At 47.2% G+C, this 12,700-nt stretch overlaps 1 protein-coding gene across 3 annotated transcripts in view; it reads right to left on the bottom strand.

The window, feature by feature from the left end:
• Positions 1 to 12,700, bottom strand: part of LOC138580194 (C-type lectin domain family 2 member B-like) — a 128,101-nt gene that overhangs the window by 89,972 nt on the left and 25,429 nt on the right. The gene's annotated exons all lie outside the window — the stretch shown is intronic.

Raw genomic sequence — 12,700 nt, 5'->3', positions numbered from 1 at the left:
CGCTCCCTGTCCTGTTGGGTGCTAGTTAATGATTAATGCTCCTTTGTCTCCAGCTACGGTCCCTATCCCTTGGGCTTTGCCTAGCAGAGGGGACTGGCTTGGCAGAAGGCAAAATCCTGGGCTTTCTTCCTACCCAGCTATTTCCTGCCACATGCGCTTGTTTGTGACGCGTTCTATTTCCATTGGTGTATGTTAGTTGATTCCGTCCGGTTCTGAAGTGAAGAGCCAAGTTTTGAGTAGTTTCCTACATTTTAGGTTGTCCTATGTATTGCGTATTTTTTTCGGAAGTGTGTTCCAGGTTTTTGCTGCCAGGTGGTAGAATGAGGATCCCACAAGGTTTTTTCTTGTGTATGGTTTTAGTTCAAGGCACGTGTCGTTGCTTGATCTGAGTGTTCTTGTCGGTTGTTAAATGGTAAATGGCCATTTTCTTTTGCAGGAATTCTGATCCTTGATAGTCAAGGACAGTCTGTTTAACAGATTAAGAGGGTAATTCATGGATTATTTGTGCCCAAAAAAACGGGATTTGTGCGCCATTCTGCCTGCAAATCCCTGTTTAACAAATGAGGATTTGCTGGCAGAATGGCGCACAAATCCCGTTTTTTTCGGTGCAAATAATCTATGATCTACCCTGTAAATTTCACCTACAGGCGTTGAGTACAGTGGTAAAAAAAGGCAACTGCTCCCCTGATTTTTAAGCAATGATTACAGGAATCTCACTTTGCCCCCATAGAATTGTTTACAGTTTTCAGTTTCTGGCTGTACACCCCAGTGGCGGCTGGTGACATTTTCTATATTTCAAATATTTTTATATTTGAACATTTACCCCAAATATGCCTGTGTGATGGAGGGTAGCGAGTGAGCCTGAACCAATTGAGAAGTGTTGGGAGTGTGGGGGATCCCCTCCCCTCAAGAACATTTTTTAAATAATGGCTTAAAATGGTGCATTTTACCTCACACATTTTTGGAAAAACTTTGTAAAATGGCAAACAGTTTTTGCAATTGGTTTTGTAGGGTAGCTCAAGAAAAAAGTCCAATAGATGCAAGTCACCAACAGTACAGAGGAGCATTTCACCAACAATTTTCATGATGCCTTTGCCCAATTTACGCTGGCTGCACAATACATGCCAGTGTTCCAATATAAGCACATACTCATGTTTGCTTTGTGCATAATGCCGGTAAGGCCATTATAAGAAAACATGTCCGCGCTTGTTCTGCCACAATATGGCAGTATCCCAACATAAAGAACATACTCCAGTTGACTTTACCATTACAAAATGCCATGTCACAGTATGTAAACATGTCCAAACTGGCTGCATCAAAATGCCAGTGTAGTCACGTAAAGACGTATTATGAGTTGATTTATCTAAGAAGCCCAATACAAAATGTCATGCCACCGTAAAACGCGGCTAGAGTGGCTGCACCAAAATGCCAGTCTAGCTACTATGGCACAAGGATTGAAGAGGCTGACCAAGTTGTGCCATAGTGGTTCCTACTGTCTTTTATTAAATGAAAACCAAACCCATCTATTCCTAACTCGTAGGAGATTTCCCTACCTAAGGCAGGAAGTTTGTGTGAATCAAAACAAAATGGCACCATCCGGGTAACAAAGGCTCCAACTCTGGGGGCGTGGCTACGAGGGCCATGTAAGAGGACGTGATCTGGAGGAGCTCCTGAGATCCTGTAATGATCCGGGCGAAAAAGTGCGTAACGATGGGCCGACGACCGCTGAAAATACACATGTCGGTGTGTGAATGATTGAGCCACACTTGGTGAACTTCTGGAAGGTGTAGGAAGAACGGTGGCAGAGATCTGTGCGGAAAGGATAAGGAGCGCCGGAGACGAAATACGACACAAAATGGCCGACCAATGTCTGGAACAAAGGAAGGAGCAGGCCGCACGGTGACCGAGCGAAAGGGGCGTACTGGGTGCGCATTTGTCATTTGTGCAAAATACAGGTCCTCTGGGTCATGTCGAATAGAACGGTGAGGCCGAAGGCGAAACAGCCCACCTTAGACGACTTCGCTAAAACGTCCCCGGATCAAGACAATACCAAGAGCAGGTATAAGCCGCCTGCAAGCGGCATGACGACATCGGGCGCTAACCAAGAAGTCCTAGCTGCGATTGCGGACCTAAAGGCGGCCTGGGAATCTAAACTCGAACTAGCCATCACTGAACTGAAAACGGCACTGGACCTCAAGGTCGGAGAGGTGCAGGAGGATGTTAATCTACTCCGACAGGACGTCAGGGCCTTGGCGGAGCGCACAGAGTCCCTTGAGAAGGAAGTTAGCCTGAATACCGCGGATTGTGTCTCCCATAAGGCCGAATTGCATGCCCTGATACAAAGAGTGGGCAACTTGGAGAGCAGAGCGTAGGAGGTGGAAGGACGCGCCCGACGAAACAACATCCACATCGTGCTACTGCAAGAGATACCTGGAGGAGCCCTATCTCAAGAATTTGCGGTGGAAAGGGCACATAGAGCTCTAACAAGGAGGCTGCCGCCGGAAAACCCGCCTAGGCCGGTGATTGCCAAAATTCTTAATTACCGAGATCGGGAGAGGATATTGCAACACTTTCGCAAGGGAGGAACGATTACACGAGGAGCAGCAAACATCACGGCCTACCCGGACTATACCCTGTCTGTGCAGCGTAGCCGCATGAACTTTGGGACACTAAAGCGGAGATTGAGAGAGGTGGGCCACAAATATATGTTACTGTATCCGGCAAAATTGAAAGTCATTCATAAACACGAAACTTTGTTTTTTGAGACCCCGGAGGATGCCATGGGATGGCTCGATGCGCAGGGATGTCCCCAGGAGTCAGAAGTTCGGACGGAGAGAGAGCACGGAAGAGATAAGTAATGCACAAGGAAGGTGCCACAAGATGGCGCGGCACGTGGGACTTGAAAATAGTCATTTGCGCAGCCTTCAGTAGAGAAGGTCAGACTATTGCACTAGATGTTATAAGCACTGCAGTTATTATTGAAATAATGGGAGCCTTACAGAGCGGATCTCTTTACCCCACAACAATTTTAGTTAAGTGGCCATTAGGGCGACTTCACCCTACTGAGCTCTGTGCATTGTTTGGTGCTTGCAGGGCTAGATGTGGGGGGGCCCGAGCTCCGAGAATGGAGCTGGGCAGCAGTTGGGGTGTGTGATGTTGGGGAAGGGACGGGAGGAGGGAGGGGAGGGAAGTTGGGAATTTGCTGTGTACATAGTTATGGAGAGTTTGAGCTGGTACAAGAAGCTACAAGTAAAGATGGAGAGCTGTATCTGTATCACGTGGGCAAAGGGGAGTCGCTACACGGAAGGCAAGAAGACACTCATGAGCCATGGGGGACCTTAAGATCGTAACATGGAATGTCAGGGGACTTAACAGTTACTTAAAGAGAAACAAAGTCATGATGTACTTGAAAAGGCAGAAGATTGATATTGCGTTGTTGCAGGAAACACATTTGACTCAGCAAAAATTGGAACTGGTGGGGAAGAAGTGGAGAGGTACTGTAGTAGGCTCTCCGTATTCTGCCTACGCTAGGGGAGTGCTGGTCTGGGTGGCACCACACTTTCCGCTCCAACTTACACTAGAAGTGGTGGACACGGAGGGGAGGTTGGTCATATTGAAGGCTTTGGTAGAGAATAGAGAGGTGTGCATTATAAATACGTATGCCCCCAACCAAAACACTGCAACATATTTTAGAACCCTGTGTACTCATCTGGGCGCGTGTATGGGAGGAGCGGTTATCTCGAGAGGGGATTTCAACTGCGTACTCAACCCAAAGGCAGACAGATCTGATGGGAAGATTGATAGGCCCACCCCAGCGCCCAGGGTATTGCAGACATTACTAGACGACTTTGGGCTGGCAGATGTTTGGAGGCTGAAACACCCTAATGAAACACATTACTCGCATTACTCAGCTCCGCAGCAACTGCACACGAGACTGGATTACTTTTTTGCCACGCCAGATGTGGTGATAGAGACCATCCAAATAGACTATAGAGAAAGGGTCCTGTCGGACCACTCGCCTCTGGTGCTGAGTTGGCAGTACTGCCGCCCCAGGGCGCGGATACCGACATGGCGCCTCCGGGCAGAGGCGCTCAGGGACCCGGTCGTCAGGGAAGATATCAGGGATGCGATCACACAGTACTTTGAGGTAAACACAGGCAGCGTAGACTCAGCGTGCACGCTCTGGGAGACCTTTAAGGTAGTATTGCGGGGTGCTGCTATTGCTAAATCAAAAGGCCTACAGGGTGGGGTCCTAATGGAACTAGAGGAAGCGGAAGAGAAACTGGAGCGGGAAAGCAACAGGGCGGGAGGGGATGCGGAACTTGTACTCGAGTTACAGCAGAGGTGCGCAGAGCTTTGGGAAAGGCTCTGCAACCTTAACTATAAGAAGTATCTCGAGAGGCAACATGCAGGAGGGGATAAAACTGGCCGCCTGTTGGCGTGGTTATATAAGAGCGAAACCCCCAGGCCCCCGATTAGGACAATAACTAGAGAAGACGGGGAGGTGGTTGACACCCAGGAGGGAGTCAACGAGGCATTCTTCGAATATTATAGGACATTATATGAGGACAGAGGAGGGGACAATCGAGAGGAGATTAGAGAAACACTAAAAGACATGGAATTACCTAAGAATAGTGCTGAAGAAAGGGAGGAGCTGGACGCACCGATTACCTTAGAGGAATTGGAGGAGGTGGTGAAGCAGCTGCCCACCTGTAAAACCCCGGGCGTGGACAGATTCCCTGGTGAGTTTTATAAAACATATAGAGAGGAAGTACTCCCCCCCCCCCTATGCTAGAGATGTTCAATGAGTCTTTTGAGATGGGTCGGCTGCCGGAATCGCTTAGAGAAGCGTTAATTGTGCCGCTCCCTAAGCCCAATAAGCCAGGGCATAGCTGCGGCTCCTATAGGCCGTTGTCAATGTTGAACCAGGATAGCAAGATATTGACGGCGGTCCTGGCCAATAGGCTGCATAGAGGTATTAGCAAACTGATACACCCGGACCAGACAGGTTATGTCCCGAACAGAAATATAACCCACAACCATAGTTGACTCCACCGGGTGATTGAAGAGGGAAACAGGAGCAAGGGGGAAATAGCGGTGGTGTCCCTAGATGCAGTCAAAGCTTTTGATTCAGTGAGGTGGCCATGGTTGCTGGAGGCCCTGGAAGAATAGGGGATGGGGCCAGGTTATGTTAGGTGGGCAAAATTACTATACAGTGAACATCTGGCCAGGGTACGCAAAGGATCGGTGATATCTGAGAGATGGCAACTCAGTAGAGCCACCAGACAAGGGTGCCCCTGGTCCCCGATGTTATACATTCTAGCCCTGGAGCCCTGGCAGTGTACCTCAGACAACAATATGACATGGTTGGTATTGAGGTAGGAGGAGAGAAACACCTAATATCCTTGTATGCTGACGATTTACTACTATACTTGAAATATCCGGAGGAAAATCTTCAGTATATTCTAGAGGTTATGGAAAGGTATGCAGAACTGTCCGGCATAGCGGTAAACCCCCAAAAATCGAGCATGTTCCCATTGGGGAGCTACATAGGAACCCCTCAGGAGCGGTTGCCAGTGTTGTCTGTACCTTGGGCGGCTGATTCCTTCCGCTACCTCGGAATAGATGTGTATCATACGGTGGAGGGGGAACACTTGCATAATACCGAGGTGGCTGTGAAAAAAATCCGAACAAGTATGAAGTTTTGGGAGAAGCTGCCGCTGGCGATGATGGGACGGGGGGGCGATGCTCAAAATGGTGGTCCTGCCCAGGCTGTTACATTTCTTCAGTAATATACCATACTTGATACCCAAAAAGTTTTTTGTTAAACTGAATAGCATGTGCAGGGACTTCCTATGGCATGGCACTCGCAATAGAGTGGCGCTATGGAAGCTACAGTACTTCCATGATAGAGGGGGCATTAAGCTGCCAAATTTTGAGGCCTATTATGTAGCTAGTCAGTTGCAATATGTAACCAAATGGCTTTCTGATGAGGTAACTCCTGAATTGAGGGTGTTTGGGCAGGACTGCACCCCGTTTTACCTAAAGGAGATTATCTGGGTGCCTAGACTTGAAATGAAATAACGCCCGGGTATGATGTTGCTTGGGTGGAAGATGTGGCGCAGAGTATGCCGACTGATGGAGAACCCGTACCCGTGTTCCCCACAGGTTAGTTGCCTTAGCTGGGGGAGACAACCAACTCAGAATGATAATTAGGACCTATGGGGAATCGGTCAGGCTGGTCACATTGGGAGATGTATGGCAAGAAAGGATTATTAAAGATTTCGAAGAACTGGGAGAAGAGGCAGGTTTGCACAGAGGCCAATATGTCACGTATCTTAGGCTAGTGCAGATCATTCGTAAAACTTGGCCAGAGACTGTACTGGCGGAGGAGCCAGACGTCCTAATGGGAACAATATGTGACATATCAGAAGGAGGGCACGAGATCTCTAGACTATACGAGATGGTGATGACCCGGGTGGGGAAGGATTTGACTCATTTGAGGCTGGACTGGGAAGCGGAGGTGGGGGCACAGATGACCGATGGGATGTGGGAACGTTCTATGGGATACCACAAGAAGGTGTCCATAAACGCCAGATTGCAGCAGATACAGTTATACATAACGCATAGAGCCTATATGACCCCGAAGAGAATATCTAAGTTTGTAAACGCAAGAAGACAAGCATGCCCAAAATGCGATGAAGAAGATGCTGATATGACACACATGTTCTGGTCTTGCCCAGTGATTGAAGCTTTTTGGGGGGAAGTGGCACGAAAACTAGCGGATAAAGGGGTCATGCTCAACATAGATACGGCCTGGGCCTGCCTGTTGGGAGGGTTTCCCAGACCACGGAATACTAAACATGTTGGTAAACTGAGGGACCTGGCATATGTGCTTGCTAAAAGAAGGATTGCCATGGGCTGGAAGCAGTGCCACAAGCCACGGGTTGAGATATGGTGGCGGGATTTGCAAAAATGGGCGGAGGCTGAAACGGTAGTGTGGCAGGAGGCATGTAGCAAGTGCGGGGAAGAAGAAGTGCGTAACCTGATGGCTTGGAGAGTGTTAATAACAGGACTGTTTGGTACAATAATGGATTCGGCAGCTTCGGAAGGAAGCGATACCCGGCCACATGCAGCAGATACAGAACGAGAAACGCAAATAAGCTCTTGAGGGGGGAGGGATTTGGGGAGCAGTAATGTGCGTTAATTGATGTTCACGAGTCTGTTGTAAATAATGCTGCAAGTTTGATTTGTATTGTTTGTTTTCAAAATAATAAAAACAAATTTAAAAAAATTAAAAAAAAAGGCTCCAACTCTGTCCCTGTCACTACAACAAAACAACATAAAGTCCAGCTACTGTTCGTACTCCAGGAGAAGGACTCCCTTCTCCTGGATGTAAAGCATCCAAACGCTTCGTGGGTTGTTTAAAACAGAAGTTCCACAAAGGGTATGGATTTTCAACAACCCAACAGAAAAATGAACAGTCACATAAAGTTGTTGTGGACCAGGAAAATTGCTCCCTTCTCCTAGTTGGTTCCCAAATGTCTAACACAATTCTTTAATAAGATTTGTAGCTACTTTTGGGAAGTTCTCAAAATACCAAGGTTAGAGCTTGCATTTGGGGCCCTTCATTTACCTGTTCAGTGTGGGGGTGCTTGCTCACCTCCTTCCCATGCATCTGCATCTCTATGCGAGTGAGTGGAACTTCTACTGCTGTGACTTTATGTGCACTAATCTTATACGGTTGAGACCTACAACATTCCTTTTCCATGTGAGGAAAGAAGGAACTACTGGGGCCCAGGGCATACCCTTTCAATATTTGGGAGTGTGCACTCTTGAAGAATATGTTGCACCTGTTATATGTGAGGGGAGCTTCTACTGCAGAGGCCCATTTTGTTTCTGTTCTGTGTGGGTATCTTCTACCGGGCTGGGAGGATAGCTCAGGGGAAACGCGCTTGTCTTGGAAGCAAGACAACGCAGAGCAACACATGTTCGAATCCAGGGGCCCGCGCATAGAAACAAGTTCTCTGGTACGAAGTACGTTATAGAAAAAAAAGAATGTTATAAATGACACCTGCTTTGCCTTGCTTGGATTAACTCTAACTGTTCTACATGAGGAAGGTTTGTATTGCTGTTGTCCTGATCTGCCTTGTCTGTGTGAGGGAAGCCTGAACGGCTCCTACTCAAGCTGACCTGTTCTGTGGGAGGGAAGCATAAGTGGCTTATGCTGCCATTGTACCTATGCTTAGCATGCAGGGGAAGCACACAGTGTTAGTGCTCATTGGTTCCATTTGGGAGAGGGTGGTTGTGCTTCTGCACTCTTTATCTGTTATTGTGAAAGAATTCTGCTTTTCTATCAGGATGTGGACCACATAATAATGATGTCCATACAGTTAACTTTTAGCACGTGCCGGCTGAATGTCATATATGCTTTACTCTCCTGTGAAGGAGAACATTAATTTGTACTATCTAAATATCAAATTTCCCTCTCAAAGTTTAAAAACAGGGAGTAAAATACTCCCACCTGAAAATGTTATCTGGAGCATTGGTGGTATGGGTAAAATCTGCTGCAATGTGGGGGTAATTTACATTCACACACACTCACTCATTCACTCATTACATAATACATATACACACTCCTTGCACACATACATGCATACATACATACATAATGAGCTAACATACAACAGCCTTTAACACCGCTGGTTTCAGGAAAGGCTTCCCTCGTCTCTCTGCCAAATAAAAATAAAGTCAACACATCAGCCACCTCCCCCCGAATGTGGAAAAAGACATGGGGGCTCGTTATAAATTCCCCGGTCCGTAAAAAATCCCAGAAAAAATGCTTGTAATTCAGGCACCAGAATTTGTTCTGGACCGAGAAAACATAAGTTTGTCAGTGGGGGCAGTGATTGACCAGCAGGCCTGACCTACCAGGAGTTCAGGCCCCCACAGGCAAATAAATGCCGGAATCACTGGTAATCCCATCCCATGTAGTCCTATGGGACTCCATGGACTGGGAATTTACCAGCTGCTCCACCGCCCCTGGGGCTGCAGAAATGGTAAGGCAGTTTTGACAGTATTATCGGCGGGATACCAGCAAAACTGTAATGAGGGCCTTAATCTTGTTATATGTTGGCTCACATCTGTGGGGAGAGGAGGGGCGATGTGTGCATTTAATAGGTAGAGAGCTGATGGAAGCCCTTCTTGAAACTAGCAGCTTTAAAGTTTTGCTATGTTTGCGCAAATACATTTTAAAGCAGGTTTTATTACAAAACATACTACAGAAACATTATATATGCTAGGCTTGGTTTCCATGCCAATTTGTGGGTTTAATATTGGAGGTAGGCACAGAAATATGTCCCATTGACGGTGGGATGCCTTTGGCCATAGTAAGTTGTTTTGTACATAATTGCTGCACATGACTCTGTAAGAGAGCTGGTGTCATAAATGGGGCACCGGGAGAGGATAATGAAAAACCTGTCCTGTTGATGGGTGCAGGTCAGAGGTTTCTATTTGCCGATCTGCCTCCAAATGGTTTGGGAAAGACACTTAGGGCCTCATCACGAGTTGGGCAGTAGTCCTTAAATGCAGCGGTAATGCCATTACCTCCGCATGTAAGGGTCCGCCCAATCGCAAGTCTGGCAGCATTTACTCCCAGCTCTAATGCACTTTTTCGGGGTCAATTAGCATGGCGCTATTACCACACGCTAATTGCGCTGAAAATGCCCCAATGGGTCCAATGGGGAATACCCATGACCACCCATGACCGCCCAAACCTTGATCCGGCGCTAATAGAGCCGGACCGGTTGGCGGTAACGCTATTAGCCCGGGCAGTGGCCCTTAGTATTATGTTTTCCATTGGGAAGAGAGCCCATGTCCAGAGAAACAACCTGATTTCACCATCTGACAAGGGCAGTGTAAATCGCTCTCTCTACTATATACACTGCACACCCCCTGCCTAATCCCCCCCCCAGTACAAAAAAAGACAGCTCTGAGTTGGCAGATAAGGAAAAGGAGCAGTCTTGAACCTCCACTAATTACCATGAGCTACACGCTAATGTTCCTGCGAGGGAAGACATTTGTTAAACCATTTGAAAAAATAAATAAATAAATGAACGCACACAGTTCTCTTTGTGACTGTAAGTGACTGATTTTAAAAACACTGTCAACTTTTTTCAAAGTAGAGGATGCGGTCGCTGTGCCGATGTCCCTCAAGAAGCGGAACAACGACCATTGGGCAAATGGGGCTTTAGCCTCCCTCCTGAAATGATGGGTTATGTTGACTTGACCTGGCTAAGCTACAGGCCATCAGTAGGAAGGACAAGACACAGAGGATAAACGGTGCACTGTTAACAAAGGCTCTGCAATGAATAATGTAAAGCATGTCACTGTTAACAAAGGCTCTGCAGTGAATAATGTAAAGCATGTCACTGTTAACAAAGGCTCTGCAATGAATAATGTAAAGCATGTGACTGTTAACAAAGGCTCTGCAATGAATAATGTAAAGCATGTCACTGTTAACAAAGGCTCTGCAATGAATAATGTAAAGCATGTCACTGTTAACAACGGCTTTCTTATGCATATATTTTTAGGCAATTGAAATAAACCGTGATGGGATGTTGGCACTTGCATGTCAGGGGAGTGCTTGAAAGGGTAGGATGGGGCAGGAGACATCTCATTGTCACAGCAGTCCTTAAATGTCCAATGTCTGAAGGGGAGCGTTAACGGCTTTTGGCATTGAAGCTTCAACGGAACGGTCTCATTAGAATCAGAAAAGAATCTAGAGTCAGCCCCTCTACCAACATTTGACGGGTTAGCCCACCCTCCGAAATGGTAGCCTAGTTGCACCCCTCCCCTCGCTCCCATAGGTATTTACATTAAAACACAGGGATAGCAAGCATGTTTATTTACCTACCTAAAGCAGAGAAGACTGCTGCTGTTCACCAAGTGCTGCTTTGATCCATGTGGTAGTAGAAGGCGGCCATGGAGGGGTGCTGCAGTGTGGGATTCGGACGGTGTTACCGGCTGCTGTGGTGGCGCTGCTGATTAGGTTCTCCAGCCCATTCCAAAGAGGAGCCAGAGTACTGGAGGATTCACTGGCAGTCAGCAGGGAACGATCTGCTCTGGGTCTGGAATGAAGCAGGTTTCCGTCCATGTGTCGCTTTGTTCAGACGGCTGCTGCACGATCCTCAAAATGTAGCCTGTAGGACGGCAGCTTGCCATTTTTGCCCCTTTCATGTACCCAAGCGTAAAGCCTGAGAAAATGGTGCTGGCAGGCTGGCAGACGTGAAGGCAGAGTGCAGACTTATATCCTGAGTGTCACGGAATGTCGGACAAAATAGGAAAAGGCAGCACTTCTTGCTGCTGCGCCCCTGTTCGAATGGATTTGTAAACTCTGCTCTTGTGAACAGAAGTTTAGGAGGCTACCCTTAATAATGAAACAGGGGACACTTCTGCGTAGACAGCCAGACCAATTAACGGTAGCTTGGAGAGCAGTCAAGGCTAAGTCTCAGGAGGAGTGCGGGTGATCAGAGGTCTTTGATAAGCACAAACAGTGAAACACCAAGAATTATACAGTAGTATACGAAAATATACAATTTTTTAGGCCCAATAATAAACACGTGAATAATGCAATGCAAAAGTCAAAAACACCACTCAAACAACACACTTTGTAAAATATATACAGTCACTGTAGTCAATGCGTAAAGTGCTAAACTACGCCACTACCTGTAAGGGGATAGCTCAGGGGCAACGTGTGGACGCAAGACCACACAGAGCAACACAGGTTCGATCCCTGGGTTTGCGCTTAGAAACCTCTGGGTATTAAGCGCATTATAAATAACCTAACCTATCAAATCATATCATATATCATAGACAATCTTCAGAAACAGAAAACCCTAACTTTATAAGTACAACCCTATGATGAATGGAGCCTTGTGCTCAATGTTTGATGTGCGCGTAAAAGCACTTGGTCATGCGTAAAAGTCACAAAGTACCTTTCTAAGGAGCTGGCAAAGTTAGGGACAGGATTCTGAAGGGTGAAAACAGGTTCTAAGGGTCAGGGCAGGATCATTGGAGGGCTGTAGGAAGTGGGGGCTACCCAAGCCAAAGAGAGGACCACAAGGGATCCTCTGTAAGTAAAATGCAATGGATGAACAAGGGGCCACCGATAAGTGGTTTCAGTACTCACCGCCCTTAGCTCAGTTTTGGTCCAAACTTGGCAGATCTGGAACGGGTCGTAAGAGGTTCGATTTCCCACCCACGGTTTGGCTTGTGCACAGGCGCTGCGGGTGCAGATGCGGGTTCTGTTTGCAGATGCGGGACCTGTTTGCAACAGGAGCTGTATCTGTCATCTTGGTTGCAGAACAAAGAAAACATTGATGCAGCTGGTCTCAGGGCACAAGAACTGGTCTCAGGGCACAAGAACGAATGTGAAAAAACCGCCTTCAGAAACAGTCATTGTCGCACAGTGACACAGAGGCACAACTCTTGCGATCTGATGCAACCTTCTCTCTCATGGCCCAAAGCAGCTGGGACAATGAAATTCAATGACAATGTGCTTTGCAGTGCAGGCTAGGATTCCCTCGAGGTAAAACTCGATGCGACGATGCTTCTGCATAGGTGCCAAGTTTCGAGCTGGACAGTCCAATGGATGGCACAGGAACACTTCCGAACAAGCTCCTTTGCAGGGCAACGAGGA

Source organism: Ambystoma mexicanum, chromosome 3p (assembly GCF_040938575.1).
Source record: "Ambystoma mexicanum isolate Mex_15411 chromosome 3p, UKY_AmexF1_1, whole genome shotgun sequence".
NCBI classification, from domain to species: domain Eukaryota; kingdom Metazoa; phylum Chordata; class Amphibia; order Caudata; family Ambystomatidae; genus Ambystoma; species Ambystoma mexicanum.
This window is presented reverse-complemented; position numbering and strand designations above follow the sequence as displayed.